This window comes from Protopterus annectens, chromosome 2.part1, assembly GCF_019279795.1.
Source record: "Protopterus annectens isolate FY-2018-M chromosome 2.part1, PAN1.0, whole genome shotgun sequence".
Lineage (NCBI taxonomy): Eukaryota > Metazoa > Chordata > Ceratodontiformes > Protopteridae > Protopterus > Protopterus annectens.
In genome coordinates, this window is record NC_056729.1 from 1,666,256,661 (window position 1) to 1,666,272,675 (window position 16,015).

Below are 16,015 nucleotides of genomic sequence, written 5' to 3' on the forward strand. Positions count from 1 at the left end.
ATAGCTTTGTATGTTAGGCAGAGATCACCTCTGAGTAGGCGATATGCGACAGATTAAAGATGGAGTGTTTTGAGACGGTCTGCATAGGGCATCTATTTGAGGCCGGTAATCTTCTTTGTGAGGTATTTCCAGTTGTTGTAGATGTCTTGTGAGGTACATACCAAAAGGGGCATTGTACTCTATAATGGGTCTAATGAGTGATGAGTAGAGGGGAACAATGACCTCTTTTGTTCTGGATGAGAAACCTTTTGTGATGAGATGTGCCACATAGAAGGATTTCCTGACTACTGCGGCGATGTGATTATCAAAGGAGAGACAACTGTCCACCTGTGTCCCAAGGTCTCTTATCACACTTTCAGTGTTAAGTATACTACCACCTATGTTGTAGTTCATGGGTACAGAGTTTTTATCAAAGGGGATGACAATGCACTTTTTGGCATTGAGCTTGAGGCCATGGCTTTGACACCAGGCATCTGTCTCAGTGAGGCTCTTTTGTAGGATGTCCACATCATTAGGAGTTTTGATTATGGCTTCTAGTTTGCAGTCATCTGCGAACTTCGTTAGCCAAAGACCTTTTGTGTTGGCCTGTACTTCAGAGAAGTAGATAACAAACAGGAGAGGACCCAAGACTGAACCCTGTGGTACTCCACTTGTCACTGGTCTGAAGTCGGATTTAGAGTCTGCTACTTTCACAGTGTGGGTTCTGTCAGTGAGCCAGTTGGCAACCCATCTTGTGACATAGGGATTTATACCTAGTTTAGTGAGTTTATCTATAATTCCAGAGAGGGGATGGTGTCAAAAGCCTTGGCAAGATCTAGATAGGCTGTGGGAACCACCTTACCCTTGTCTACGGCTTTGGTGACTGCTTCAAAGAAGTCTATCAGGTTTAGGAGATATAATCTGCCTTTTACAAACCCGAACTGGGTGGGATCCAGAGTTTGGAGATTACCAATATCTTTGTTTATAAGTTCCGTGATGATACATTCCATGGCCTTGCAGACCTGGCTAATGGGGCGGTAGTTCCTGGGGTCTGTGGTGGCTCCCACCTTGTGGAGTGGGATAACCATTGCTGTGCACCATTCAGCAGGCACAAAGCCTGAGGTGAGGCTATGATTGAACATGGTACTTTCGCCAGTTCGTTCTGTAGTTCTTGTAGAACGCAGCCTGGTATGTTGTCTGGTCCCATGGGTGCTGTGTCCTTGGCTTTGGAGAGTGTGGTCTTTACCTGTGCAGCCATGATTACAGGAACTTTGCATTCTTCTGGTAAAGAGATGGGCTCTATAGGGGGTGAGAGGGGGGTAAAGTTAGCACTGAATCTATCTGCCAGGATGTTGGCAATATCAGTTGGGTCTGTATATTTAGTGTCATTGTGCTGTAACTCAAAGCAGATCTGAGTGTTGCCATTGAGATTCTTGACATAGCTATAGAATGCTTTGTGGTTGTCTTTAGAATCAGTGGCAATTTTGTTTTCGTAACTAGCTTTGGAGGATTTTATCAGGGATCACAGCTTCTTACTGAGGCTGACCAGGGAGCTCCTCCACTCGTGGGATTTTAGTCTTTTTTGCAAGAGTTTCTTCCTTCTGTTGTACAGTTTGTTTATGGCAGGGGACCACCAGATTGACTTCCTTTTTTTGGAGGATAGTGTCTTGGTTCTGTTTGGGATAGCACGATCCATGAACTCATGTACGTGCTTATAAAGTGCAATTGTGTAGGATTCAGTAGTCGTAACTGTATTGTCCATCTGCATGGGTGTCATGAAGTTCACCACTTCTGTCTTAAGAAGCATGAAGTTGGCTTTGGAGAAATTTTTTACCATGGTTTCCTTAATGGGGGGTGGAGGCAGGATGTGGATATCTAGGGTAATTAGCTTATGGTTGGAGTGGACCAATGAGGCATTGACTTCAGGTGTAGAACTCATATTGGTAATGACTAGATCCAGAATATTGTTGCCCCTGGTGGGGGTGTGGATAAGTTGATCCAGGGCATTGGAGTTTATGAATTCCAGAAAGCGTTGAGTGAATGAGTTGGTACATGAGTAGTTTTCCCAGTTAATGGTGTGGTAGTTGAAATCGCCCATTATTAAGGTGTTTGGTTGAACCCTAATATTTTCCAGTACATCAAGAAAAGAGGAGTGGGAATCCTAGGGCATGGTGGGTGATCTGTAGCAAGCTACAATTTGGATTGCAGTTTTGCCCAGAGTTAATTGTACTTGGATAACCTTGGCTGCATTATGCTGAGCAACTAGCCTGGAGGTGTGGATATCCTTAATGAATATGGACACACCTCTGCCTTTGGTGTTCCGGTCCAGGTTACATGGCTGAAAAGTGTGGTATGTGTTATAGCCTGGTAGTGCAGGGGTGCTCTGTGGAGCCTTGAACCAGGTCTCAGTCACTGCACAGATATCGATGTTCTCCATTTTAAGGAGTACCTCGAGTGAGTGCATTTTGAGATTTAGACTTCTAGCATTGAGTAGCATCACCCTCAGTTTTTGCTTGCCTGTTCCTGTTACAGTGGAGAATTTGTCATTTGAACCTTGCCTAAAAAAGGCACTAAAGGGGCAACAAGAACCTTAGCCAATATCCAGAATCCCAGGGGTGACAGGTGCAGGCCATCTCTGGCAAAGCATCGTAGTCTGTCGACCATGTCATCCCAGGCAGACAGATACTGGATCCCTTTAGAATGGCACCAGAAGCTTAGCCAATTGTTGAAGTCAATCATTTTGTCCTTGTACTGCGGCATCATTCTGGGTGATGGCAGAATGCTACTCAGTGCTGGGGTCATACCTGCCTGGGCTACAAGATTGGAGAGCTCTTCCATGTCTCTTTTCATGTAGTCCAGGGAGGTGTGTCTCAGGTCATTCACACCAACATGGACAATGACAGAGTCATATTTGTACTTGTTGTGGAGTGACCTGAGTGCATGGGTTATGTGGCGGATCCTGGCACCCAACAGGCAGCTGACAGTAACCTTCTCCTTGTTTAGCCTGCTGAGTGGGACATCAGTGTGCCTGACTATAGAGTCGCCTATGACTAGTGTGTTGGGTATGTTGTTTTGCCTTATTGGCTGTGTTTGAGTGGCACAATGAGTCTGCGGGCTATGTGTCATTTGGATTGTGTTGGGGGGTGGAGGTTGCTTGCATTTCTGCTTTGGAGGTCTCTGTTGCTTGAGCAGATTATTATTGAGAGCCTCCGTGAATGTTTTTGTGTTTCTATGTGTGGATTTTGGTGGTGTAGATTTAGTGAGGCTATGTGATGAGTGTGGTGTGGTGCAAGTGTTTGCCTTCTCCTCTTAACTGTAAAGTTCAGTCTTGATTGGAGAGAGCTTTACCTCCAGTTTGGCTAGATAAGTGCATCTCTCACAGGTTGTAGTGTTGGGTGGTAGGAGGAGGGGGTTGTCTGTGTACATGAGGCAATTTCTACATTGCCTCAAGATGCCCAGATTCCTCAGATAGACAGGAGAGAACACTGGGAGCTGACCCTCAACTTTTGTAGACCAATGAGTGACAATCAATTGTTATAAAAGAAAAGGTTAATTTATATTGTAACAGGATTCTGAAGAAGTCTCAGTGTTGAGATGAAAGTGCTAAGTCCGTTACTTACTTATCAATTAGTTGTAGTATTCGATTTTTATTCAAGTGTTTAAATAAATATTTACTTTACTTTCACCATTCCGTGGTCGTATTTGGAATACAATAGACAGTTCGTGATTTTGGCAATTGGACAGCCTTCATTGTGTCGGAGCAGCGTTGAGTTTATTTTATGTAGCAATGTTAGACCAAACAGTTTAAAAAAATGCAACTAAATTAAAAATTACTAAAAACATAAGGTAAAGAGATGGGACTGGGGGGAGTGTCCCAGATCAAATCTACAGTGGGGGCGAGCAACTGCAAAAACCTCCAAATTTAAACAACAACATAGGGAGGGTGTGTATGGGAAAACCAACACCTTCAGCAGAGATCTGAAAAACTATACAGTAAAGCAAAAATAACAGTGCACAACTCTGAAGTCAGCCAGCAATGATATAAAATTAGTCAAACAACAATTACCAGTACACAACTCTGAAATGCCAGAAAAATATACTCAGTTCTGTATATCTCCAGATAGTTTGAAGAGCACTCTTTCAGGACACAGGAAGGCTCCAGCAATGACATGCAGACTTTTTTACTAAGAGGGTCTAACTTTATGCGCAATAAATCTGGATGAAGCCTAATATAATGGGGGGACAAAGGCCCAAAAATAGAGACACATTTTAAATATTGCTCTTATAAACTTAGAAAGTAGTTAGAATAACAGAATTTGTGTTAGCAGGCTGCCTTTTAAGACACATCATTGCATCAATCTAAATCAGCTTGGTTGGCTTGAACTACCCAGCCTAATCCAGTATAACCAACTGATTATGGCCTATAAAATCCTCTATAATCCGGACCATACTCCTGCACTTAAAAATATTATCACCCCCTATAACAATCCTAGACCACTTTGATCCTCTAACAAACTACTAATTCAGACTAGCAAAATTAATAACACAGCCGGTGATTCTCTCTTTGCAAACTCTGTAAGTAGATCCTGGAACTCTCTTCCAGCTGATATTACCTTACTTTCCACCTTAGGTCAATTTAAAACTGGACTCAAACAACATTTGTCACTTAACTGGCTATGTCAATGTATCAAGCCTGGCTAATTCGAATGTGTAAAAATCTGTTAACCAGTTTACTGTGTAATTTAATTTAATCCTGACTTTTGCTCAGGACTAACTGTAACCTGTGGAACTTGTTTACCTTGCTTACTTATGTAATCTCTGTAAACAGTCTGTTTGTAATATGTAATGCTGGTATTATGTAATGCTGTATCTGGTTATCCTTGGAGCTTTTCTCCCAGGCCTACGCTGAAAATGGACATGCATCCAGTCGGACTATCCCAGTCAAGAAATGTAAAATAAATAAATAAATAAATAAATGCATTTTCTGAAGGATATGAAGTCTGAAACTCAAATGCATGTCATTATTTAGTGACTTTAATCTTTAGCTCATCCCAGTAATTTGTCAAAAAAACACAATTTGTATGAGAAACAGACAAATATATGGTAAAAATCTAGACATTTTGCGCATATCTGTACAGTTGATAAGTATGGCCTAAGCTACAGGCTGTACATCCAGAGAACTCACTATCCCTATAGGGATGTAGGCTCTCCCAATGACAAAAAACAGCAGTACTGATCCCCCTGTTACTACAGCAGCAGAGTGTGCTAGCCCTGGTGTGTGTGCCCAGCATACAGCAGCCTAACAGGGGATTCTGGCACAGTCCTGTGCCATAGCCAGATCCTGATAGGTGAGCAATGCTAAAGCTCAGTCAACAGAACTGCAGGGCTGTCACCCAACCACAGTCTGCAGGGCAACATGCAGCTGATTGTTACAATGCATGGCTTCCATAAGGATGTCACCAGTCATTGATGAGGCCATAAGAGTAAAGGGATGATGTCATGCTAGGTCTCATGAGTACTATGGTGGGACACAACTTCCATAGCTACCTTTGTGCCAAGGATAGTAAGTGCCACCATCATGCCTTGTGCAACAGTGCTGAAAGTACACACACACAATTTACCCTTTTCCCCACTGTAATGCAATCTCAGAGTTGGTAAATTTAATTAGCAGGGGGTGTGCTGCCCCCCACATGCAGCGGTGCAAGGAGCTTGCCCCAAAACTGTTGCTGAAGTTAGATTTTTGTTTTTATTGCTCTTTTTGAATGTAGAATGTGGTCTTATGACTGCTGCACGGTCTGCAGTCATAAGAGTGCTTTATGACATGCGCAGTAGTTATTTCAGATTTCCAAGTTTCGGTACTATGAAATTTTGTGTTTTATAACATTCCAGTGTTTTAGTCTCAATCATAAGAGCTTCGGTCGACCAATTGAAGGTAATCCATATATATGCCTGCACTTTCCAAGTAGGTATCCCTGTGTAATTTCACTATGCAATAATTGATGATATACATAACTTGTATGCCATAAGTGAAAATCCTGGGCACTGTTAGGATGATGAGCAGACCCAGTGGTTATCACCCCCAGTCCAATGCACACTACCTAGCAGTGGACAGAATGGTATCCCTTCCTACTTACATACCATCACACATGGACCAGCTAGGGCCTTTACTGCTACATAAGTCTAATGTATAGCACACTTGTTGAGTGGAGGATAGAAACCATGTATGGTTGTGGTGGTGGTCACCCTTTCTTTAGGGTTGCCACCTTTTCAAATGCCCAAAGTGGGACTTTTTTTGTAGAAATGTGAGATTTCACAGGACAAAACATACCCACGACCAGTGTAAAGGACAGAACTTCACATCTTTGCCAAAATAAAAGCTTATTTTGTATCATTTGACTTGCTTATCCTATCTGATATAATATTAATGTGTTTCAGATACAAAAATAACTGTTTTATGCAATTATTAAAGAAAACTTAATAAATATATTTTGTCTTAAAATCTCAGGACATTTGCCATTTTTGGGGGGGGTTTTGCAGGACACAACTGCCCAAAGTGGGACTGTCCCTCGCAAAGAGGGACAGGTGGTAACCCTACCTTTCTTTTGTATGTTAAAGTAGCAGATGAGCTCATCCACATGTAGAAGGGCATATTGAGAAATGCATGGAGTACTCTGTAGGTTGTAACCTGTGATATAGCTGCTGTTTGCCTTGTTGTTTCTGGAATGTCCCAGTGGTCGGTATGGTAATTGGTAATTGGTAATAGCTACACATATGTTAGTGCCCACCAGTTTGAAACGCCCATGCATTCCTCATTATCCTTTTTGTTACTGGTAAACATCAACCAACATTCATATTACATCAAGGTTGGTGGCAACGCACGATGCATCGGAGACCATCCAGGTGCAATTAACCATAGGCAAGACTGCTCTGCAATTTGTAGCATGTTACAGGCCACCCTCTCAAACTCAGGAACCTCACATGGCCTTCCTGAAAACATTGGAGGGGATAAATGTATCTCCAAACACCATCATACTAGGTGACTTCAACTACCCTAATATAGACTGGGAACATTACTCAAGCCCGAACACTCTAACCCAAAGATTCCTGGAGTTCATAAACTCAAATGCCATGGAACAACTAGTCACCATCCCCACAAGAGGTGAAAACATACTTGATCTCATCATCACGAACATGGGATCAAAATGTTCAACACCGAAGTATACCCCTCACTGGTGAGATCAGATCATAAACTAATCTCGCTGGAGGTCCTCATCCCGCCCCACCTGAAACAAAAAGACCACAGTGAAAAACTTCTCAAAAGCCGATTTCACACTTCTAAAACTAGTGTGGTCTCCTTTAAGGCCCCTGAGCCAGCGGTAAACATTACTCAAACCGCTGAATCACTTACAAATGCCTTCTACCAGCACCTACAGGACTGCATGGATCAGGCAATCCCAAACAAAACTAAGACTCTCTGTACCAAAGGCAAGCGTCCAGTCTGGTGGACCCCAGCCATAAACAAGCTCTACAACAAAAGGAGGAAGCTACTACAAGATAGAGCAAAATCCTTGAAAGGTAAGACACCTTTGATCATTATAAGTAAAAAACTAAGAGCTCTCATAAAATCATCCAAGGCAAATTTTGAGAGAAAAATCGCCAAGGACTCTAAAGACAATCATAAGGCCTTCTTTAGCTATGTTAGAAACCTAGGAGGAAACTCCCAGATATGCTCAGAATTAGTTCAAAATGATGTGAAAATTACTGAACCTACACACATTGCTAACATACTGGCTGACAGGTTCAGTGCAAACTTCTCCTCCCCCTCCCCCCCAAAAGGAGAGATATCTATTCCAGAGGATTGTAGCCCCCCAAACATCTCCAACGCCCAGGTGAGAACTGCCCTCACTAAGGCAAAAAACACAGCATCCATGGGACCGGATGGTGTCCCCGGCTGTGTGCTTCATGAACTCAACGAGGAATTAAACCCACAGTTAGGACAGCTGTTTAATCTTAGCCTCACCTCAGGATACGTACCCAAGGAGTGGCGCACGGCGACTGTGGTCCCACTTCATAAGGGCGGTGCCTCCACAGACCCTGGAAATTACCGCCCCATTAGCTTGACAAGCCTTATCTGCAAAGCCATGGAGAGGATCATAATGGAACTCATAAATAAAGACATAGGGAACTTGCAGACTTTGGATCCAACCCAGTTTGGCTTTGTCAAAGGCAGATCCTGCCTCTTAAACTTGGTTGACTTTTTCGAGACAGTCACCAAGGCCATTGATGAGGGAATGGCAGTCCATACAGCCTACCTCGACCTGGCAAAGGCCTTCGACACAATACCCCACTCAGGTATCATCGAAAAATCATCAGCTTGAATGTAAACCCATACATCACAAGATGGGTTGCAAACTGGCTAAGCAACAGAACCCACAGGGTCAGAGTTGCTGGAGCCATGTCAGACTCAAAGCCTGTCACAAGTGGTGTCCCACAGGGCTCAGTCCTGGGTCCACTCTTGTTCGGCATCTACTTTTCTGAAGTACAAGCAAACACAGGAGGGTTATGGCTGACAAAGTTTCCAGATGACTGCAAACTGGGCCATAGTCGAAAACACATCTGACACAGATATCCTCCAGAAGGGCCTCACAGAAATGGATAACTGGTGCCAGAGCCATGGCCTGAAGTTAAACGCCAAAAATGCATAGTCATACCCTTCGGGAAAAACAAGGTTACCCCTAGCTACCATATAGGTGACAATCCACTGAGCACAGAAAAATCATCAGGGATCTGGGGACCCAAGTTGACAGTAGTCTTCGTTTGACACTCATGTTGCTAAAGTAGTTAGGAAAACCTTCTATATCGCCCACCTGATCATGAAGGGATTCACATCTAGATCAAGGGAGGTCATCGTCCCCCTGTACTCATCACTCATTAGACCTATGATTGAGTACAATGCCCGTTCGAATGTATCTGACCAGACACCTGATGCAGCTTGAAAGGCCCCAAAAGTTCCTCACCAAAAGGATAAAGGGTCTCAAAAATATATCTTATGCTGCCCGACTGAAAGAACTCCAGCTTTATTCAGTCTCATACCGCTTGCTCAGAGGTGACCTGTGCCTGACATATAAGGCCATGTCAAACCCAGATTTGATGAATATGCTTCACCTCAAAAGATCTAGATCCCTCAGAACCACAAGGGCGGAGACTTAAACCTTGACACTGTTATAAATAGAACGTGCTGGAGGGACAGATTCATCACCCAGAGACTCCCTATGCTGTGGAACAAAATCCAGGTACATGTGAGGCAGAGCACCTCGCTGGCCTTGTTCAAGAGGAATCTTGACCAATGGATGGGAGATCGCAGATATACCCCAGGGATTACTTCAGTGTCACTGCTTGACAGAGGCACAGAAAAATGATAGGCATAGTTTTTATTCAAACTAAAGGGGTGGTGAAAGCCACATAACTATGGGCTAGGCTTATAAATGCCCTTGGGCAGATAGCCTAGTATGAACCTATGAACCTATTTCTGTCCACAGTAAAACAGTCTGTCAGCTGCCAGTTGGTTAGCTGACATTATGTAACCTGCTACAGCTTCTGTTTTTAGTTTGTGCTTCCTGATTGCATCATGCTGCTGGTTGTCAGGTAGCAGCTCTGATTGTCAGTAAGTGCTGGTTCATGAATGACACGCCTACTCCATACAACTGTTCTTGCTGCATTTCTGGAAGTTTCCTTATGCATTTTCCTTTTGTAGTGGCATGCGACTTACTGTGCACCTAATGTATCTTATGACTTTGAAACACAACCTCCTTTCAGTGGCCTTCGTTTGCATCTCATTTTGCCACACATGCATGTTACTGCATGTTATTATATAGTCATTTGCATAGACCCCTTCTTGCACTGCTTTCCTTACTACTCCACAAAACAAACAGCACCAGAATTACTTGTTCTAAACTCAAACCTTTCGGTGATATAAACAAGACCTGCTGAAGAGACAGGTATGCATCCCAGCGACTATCTCCTAATCCATGTGAAACAGAGTTCCTTTCTAACTCAATTCAAGTGTAACTTGAAAAATTAGATTGGGAACAGAAAATTCATCCCTGGTTTGGAACATATGCTTCTAATGGACATGGGTAGCCTATAAATGGTTCATTTTCCAAGCCACTGCTTAGTGTTATCAAGGGTATGAGAAATGGTCATAGATTTGGGATGCATGGCTAGGCTTAAAAAGGCCCTTGTGGGCATTAACCTAGTTAACACCTATGAACCTATGAACCTATTGTGCTAGCTGGTACTATGAATTGCAACATGCCTGCATTAGGCAGATTCCTGCACAATGACATTATGAATTGTAACATGCCTGCATGTGGCAGATTCCTGTATAATGACATGTTACATACTACACAAGTCCACAAATTCCAGCCAAAGTGTCCTGCTATATGAGTGATACTTAGGCTCCATCCATAGCATTTGTTGTCATTTCTTACTTCTGAATGAATTTGTATGATATGTTTTATTTTCTCTGAATGTATTGTAACATGTGCTAGCTGAAAATAGATTATTGGGTCCAGCTTATCTATCCAAAAATAACAATATAAATAAATAAATAAATAGATAAATGTTGCAGATGTTTTTTGTGGGTCTATATTAAATTCTCGAAAGCCGACAAAGTCGAATCTGACATTGTCGACCCGAGAATAGTGAAAGTGCAGAACATCGAGCAGGTAAACGGAAATCTCTGTAAGAGGAGATTTCCGTTTACTTCAATGTAGTACTGTCTCGGAGTTGGTATATTTAAGTAGCGGGGCAGGGCGGGGTGTGCAGGGGGCTTGCCCCCCTGCCTACACTCTTTAGTTTTTTTGTTTGTTTTTATTTTTTGTTACGAGCATTCAATATTTTAACAGTTCAATCACTAAAGGTCGACCTTTATTGTTCGAACTGTTAAATGTTTGATGTTCTAATATAGACCCATTTTTTGTTTAATATTAAGTGCCTTGAGAGTTTAACTCAAACCATATGCCTTTTCCTACTATAATATCCTGACTTAGGATTAGTGGAGGTCTCAGGCTAGTGCTTGTACCTAATGTTTAGTTATTTAGACAACAGAAATACAATTTTGTTCTTGTTCTTCCTGCATAAAATTTAAAAAAAATGAGAATCAAATATTGCGGTGACAATAACAGCAGGTATAAAAGCCATACAGCTGTAGTATTTAAAATGAATGCATGTTAACATTTTCAAATTACTGGCTTAACTTTTCTTTATGTTTGGCAGCTGGGAAGCCATCTGGAACACCAATGATCCTTTTATGAATAGGTCTGGGAGCATTATTTATTTATTTTATCAGGTTTTGTTCTGTTTTCCAGATTTTCCAGTCATAGTCCAAGATAATCCATCAGTTCCTTAGCTAACAACACATGCATACTAAAATACGTACAACACGCTATCTTTAAATATACACCTAAGCTACTATCAAGTGCTGTGTCATAAATTATTCCATCAGTATAGTGAATACATATAGTGAAAACAGCTTGCCCTCCCTTACAGTATTTTTTTTCTTTTTTTGTGTACCAAATATAGATGTATGATCTTTTTCTTGTTCTATAACTGACCAGTTTCAAAGCTAAAGTATTTAATAATTCATTACATTTGCTAGCTTGTATATTAGGCACAGTACCCCTACATAATACCTATATGTTGCTGAATGGGAGTTATATTGGTTCCACTGAACCACACTCAGAGTAGATACATAAGGAAAAATTCACAGTTTATACTGCATGGGTGTTTTTATCTGAGATGTAGTAGGTAAATGAAATACCTGGAGAAAGCCATCTCAGACGTGGACAGAATAATCAAACTCAACAAGGAGAACACCTTATGGTGAGGACTGAACCCACAAACTCCAAACACCACTGCACTGCTTTATCATTTACATAAGGCAGCTGGAGACTTTCCAATGATCAAATTATTATTCAGCTGAGAAGATTCAAACCTGAGGTTGTTTATTGCTCTTTTTTTACTTTTCTTGATTCAGCAACCTGCTTACAGAGATACTTAGTCCATCTTGGCAAGTAAAACTGCTCAAGCAGAATTCACTCACTGACCAGTAGCTATGGATGGTTTTCACTCGATGATCTGTAGGAAACCTAAACCCAGGTCTCCAGTTTTTTTTTTTTTACCAGATTATGTTGTGCTCTACCATCATTTCTAGAAACTGTTAGAGATAACTATGATACAGATTATTTATTTTTAACACAAAGCTGATATTCGGCCTTATTAGGGAAAACTCCTGAAGTCATCTGAAAACTGAAGCTGGCTATTTCTGAATTTGTCTAACAAAACTGAACATGTAAGCTATTTAACAGTACAGTGGGGGGGGGGGGGTGATGCTGTCTTAACTGAATCTGTTCTGTACTTTTCCAATAAAGTTATAACAAAAGTTACATTGCATTTCTCCCATTATCTAAAAATTGCGTCATTGTTAAACTGAGTTATGTTTTCCAGCTGTAAATGCAGGGGAATTTTGGCTGGGTCAGAATATTTAGGAGGAATGTATGAGCAATGTTGCAAGAATGTATCAAAATGGAAAGGTCTTGCAGAATGTAGAATGATTCTGATTAAAGTTGGTGCAGGTTGGCATACATATTGCACACTCATGCCATTCTGTAGGGGTAGCTGCAGACACTTGCGGATGGGTCCGTGTAAATGATCCAGCACCTTGGTACTGTGGCTGCTGAGGATCCCCTGCTTGTACATCTATCGACATAACAGAATAGCCATATCCTGCTGCAGCCATACCTCTCAGTTGTACAGATTCACCTAGGTTACCCATGAGCAGGGCTCATATATCTGGTCAGTTCCCCTTCACATTGTGGTTTACAAGCACATTTGTAGCCACCCATTACTGGGTTTGCAGGCAGGGGCAGTATGGGCACACATCAGAGTTTCAGACTTCACACACTCCATGTCATCCATGCTTCTACACCCCCCACTCTGTTATTCTATCCACTTCCTAACATTATGCAAGTGATATCTGAGAAGTATCCCTATAGATGTCCTTTCATCCCAGTGGTATTTAAGGGTTGGTCCACAGTTCATGCAGTAGGACATGGTGGGTATGCTACTGGGATTTGTTGACATGGCCTTGCATTTGTGTTCTGTGGACTGCGTTATGTTGTTAGTTGGGACCCCACGAGATAACATACATTGACAGTATGGGTGAGGCACAGGCCTTTGACAGAGGACTGTAGGGCATTTGGTAGTAATGCAGGCCATCTGTAGCAGGCCAGTATATTCTGTCACTTCTACAGTCACAGGCTGCGAACCACTGGATTCCCCTGGGGTGACACGGAAAGTGTGTGAGGTGTTAATGGCAATAGTTCCTGTCCATAGTAATCCATTGTTCTGGATGCTGGCAGGGTGCTGCTTACAGTTAGGGACACACCTGCATGGGACACCTCTTCAGCATGCTGCTTTCCATGGGTATTCCCATACAGAAGTGGGGGTCATACTTTACTCATTCCCAACAGCAGGGATATGATCTGTGATAAACCTGTGGCTGATGGTGGGGTGAGCTGAGTGCATGTGTGATATGGAAGCTTCTTGCAGCTGACTCACAGATATACCTGGGACATTCCCCTTATGCTGCCTTGTGTGGGGACAAAGGCAGTCTCTCATTACTTGATAACTGTGCTTTTTGTGGTCTGCCAGTGACTCGCCAAACTACATCAGTATTCCATACTACACAGACAACCAATTTGCTGCTAACCTGTATGTACAATTCCAAAGGTGTGTGCAGTTGACAGTTAAATTTTATGTACTCTGTATAGGGTACTTCCACCTGTGTACTGTGTGTATATCTGGGCCCACATTCATGACATGTCTATCTTTCAGATGGTGACAGATATTGACATCTGAACAGTGAGAATGGATGACTGCTGAAGTGGGTCTTGCTGGGATGCATTGTGGTTGGCACTGCAGTTGTCAGAACATGGCCCTGTCATCGACAGTACTGGCCATAGGCCACCGAGACACAAGCCTCAATGCCTACATGCTGACCACTGACACACAATATACTACACACAACAACCTAACACACATACCCCTGCATATTGTGCACATGCAACAATCTATCCTGTAAACTGGGCCAACTCAGTTAATCTGTGCTCCATTGTTATTAAACTCACACGTACATGTGTTACTGCATTTCTACATTGGATTGTGGGGGGGGGGCACGCCTGACAACTATAAACATTTGCTATGACTGTACTGGTATTTCAGGTAGTCTGTTGGCTTCCATTTCATTTTGTATTCTGACCTATCATGCAGACTAGAGACATATCAGTAGAGTACAGATCTTAGGTTTTATTGACCTACATTTCAGTTTCAGACTTCTTACCATTCATAACTAACATACAACTGCCTGACCTGTTGTAATCTGTCTGTGTAGGTCTGGAGGGGGCTGTTCTCCATTGCCATCAATTGGAGGCCTTAGTACAGCCTTTCTTTGTGTTTGCCTACACCTGTCCTGATGGCTGAGACTGTTGTTGGGTATGTGAGCCTCACTGGCATGCATGTGTGTGTCCTATGGACACACATTTGGCCCACCACATGTCCTGCAGTGGGTTTTGTCACCTTGTGTAGTACTGCCTACTATGTTGACACCAGTATTTGTTATGGATTTCATGCTGCTGATATAGCTGTCTACTATCTTCTGGCATCCCATTCAGCACCCGATTCCCTTGCACGCTCACATCCATACCATAGATACAAGTAACAGAACATACTACTCCATTCAGCAATTGATAGGAAGAGTGACTTACCTTGTGGCTGTGCCAGTACTGAGGATGGTGCTGGAGGGCTGACTATGTCAGATGCACATAGTACACTCCCTATACTTGGTAAACCACAGGTAGTGTCATGTTTGTCACCCCTTTTACTGTATGTGCGAGTCAGAGAGAGGTGTCATTCCCTGGGTCCCTACCATGTCAGTGTATATGCTATGCACTTCCTCTTGCCAAAGCCTGGGCATACTGGGCATGCCTCCTCTGCCTACATGGGCAGGCTCAGGTTGTTGTTCCTCCGAGTCACTCTGTGCCTGTGCTGGCCTTGGCAATGGTGGGGGGCTGTGTGGCAATGCCCAGTGCTGTTCCTGCTGCAGCTGTTTCCACAGGATCATATTGTGGAGCATGGCACATACAATGAACATGTGCGTACATGTAGCTGGAGAGTACTGCAAGGCTCCACCGGATATGTCCAGGCACTGGAACCATGACTTGAGCATCCCAAACACATGCTCTATTTTGATTCTGGTTTGTGCGTGTGCCTCATTATGAAGTTCTTGTTTGGGTGTGTGTGCATTTCTGATGGGTGTCATCAACCACGGCTCCAGTGTGTAACCAGCATCCCCCACTAGGTGGCCATATGGGATGCCCCCACTGGCAAATCTCTGGTACAGCTGTGTCATATGCCAGATGTGGGAGTCGTGATAGCTTCCTGGGCTGCCAGCACACACATTCATGATAATGCCCTGGGCATCGCACATGACCTGGCAGTTGATGGAGACGAAGCCCTTGCGATTTATGTAGACCCTCCCCCTCTCACCGGGTGGTGTTTTGATGTGTATGTGCATGCAGTCTATAGCACCCACTACCTCAAGGTATTCTGCTGTTTGTTGGAAGAGACACATATTGCTGGTCAATGCATCACGGGTGTTGAGGAAATATATGTGCTCACCGGCATGTGCTGACATGGCATCCAGGAACTGGTGGAGTACCCTGGATGCTAATGCCTATGAGAGCCCCATGATATCCCCAGTTGACCTTTGGGAGGTACCAGTGGCTAGTATTCTTAACCCTACACATACCTTGGTATTCACTGAGATGGGTTCCCCTCTGTTGGTTCTGTGTGTGAGGCGTGGCTGGCACAGCTCAGCAATTTGTTGTAGAATGTCCCTGTCCACCCTATAGTGCTCCACTATCTCCAGCTCATGTAGCCCCTGGTAGGTTACCCTGAGTCTGTACACTCTTCTCCT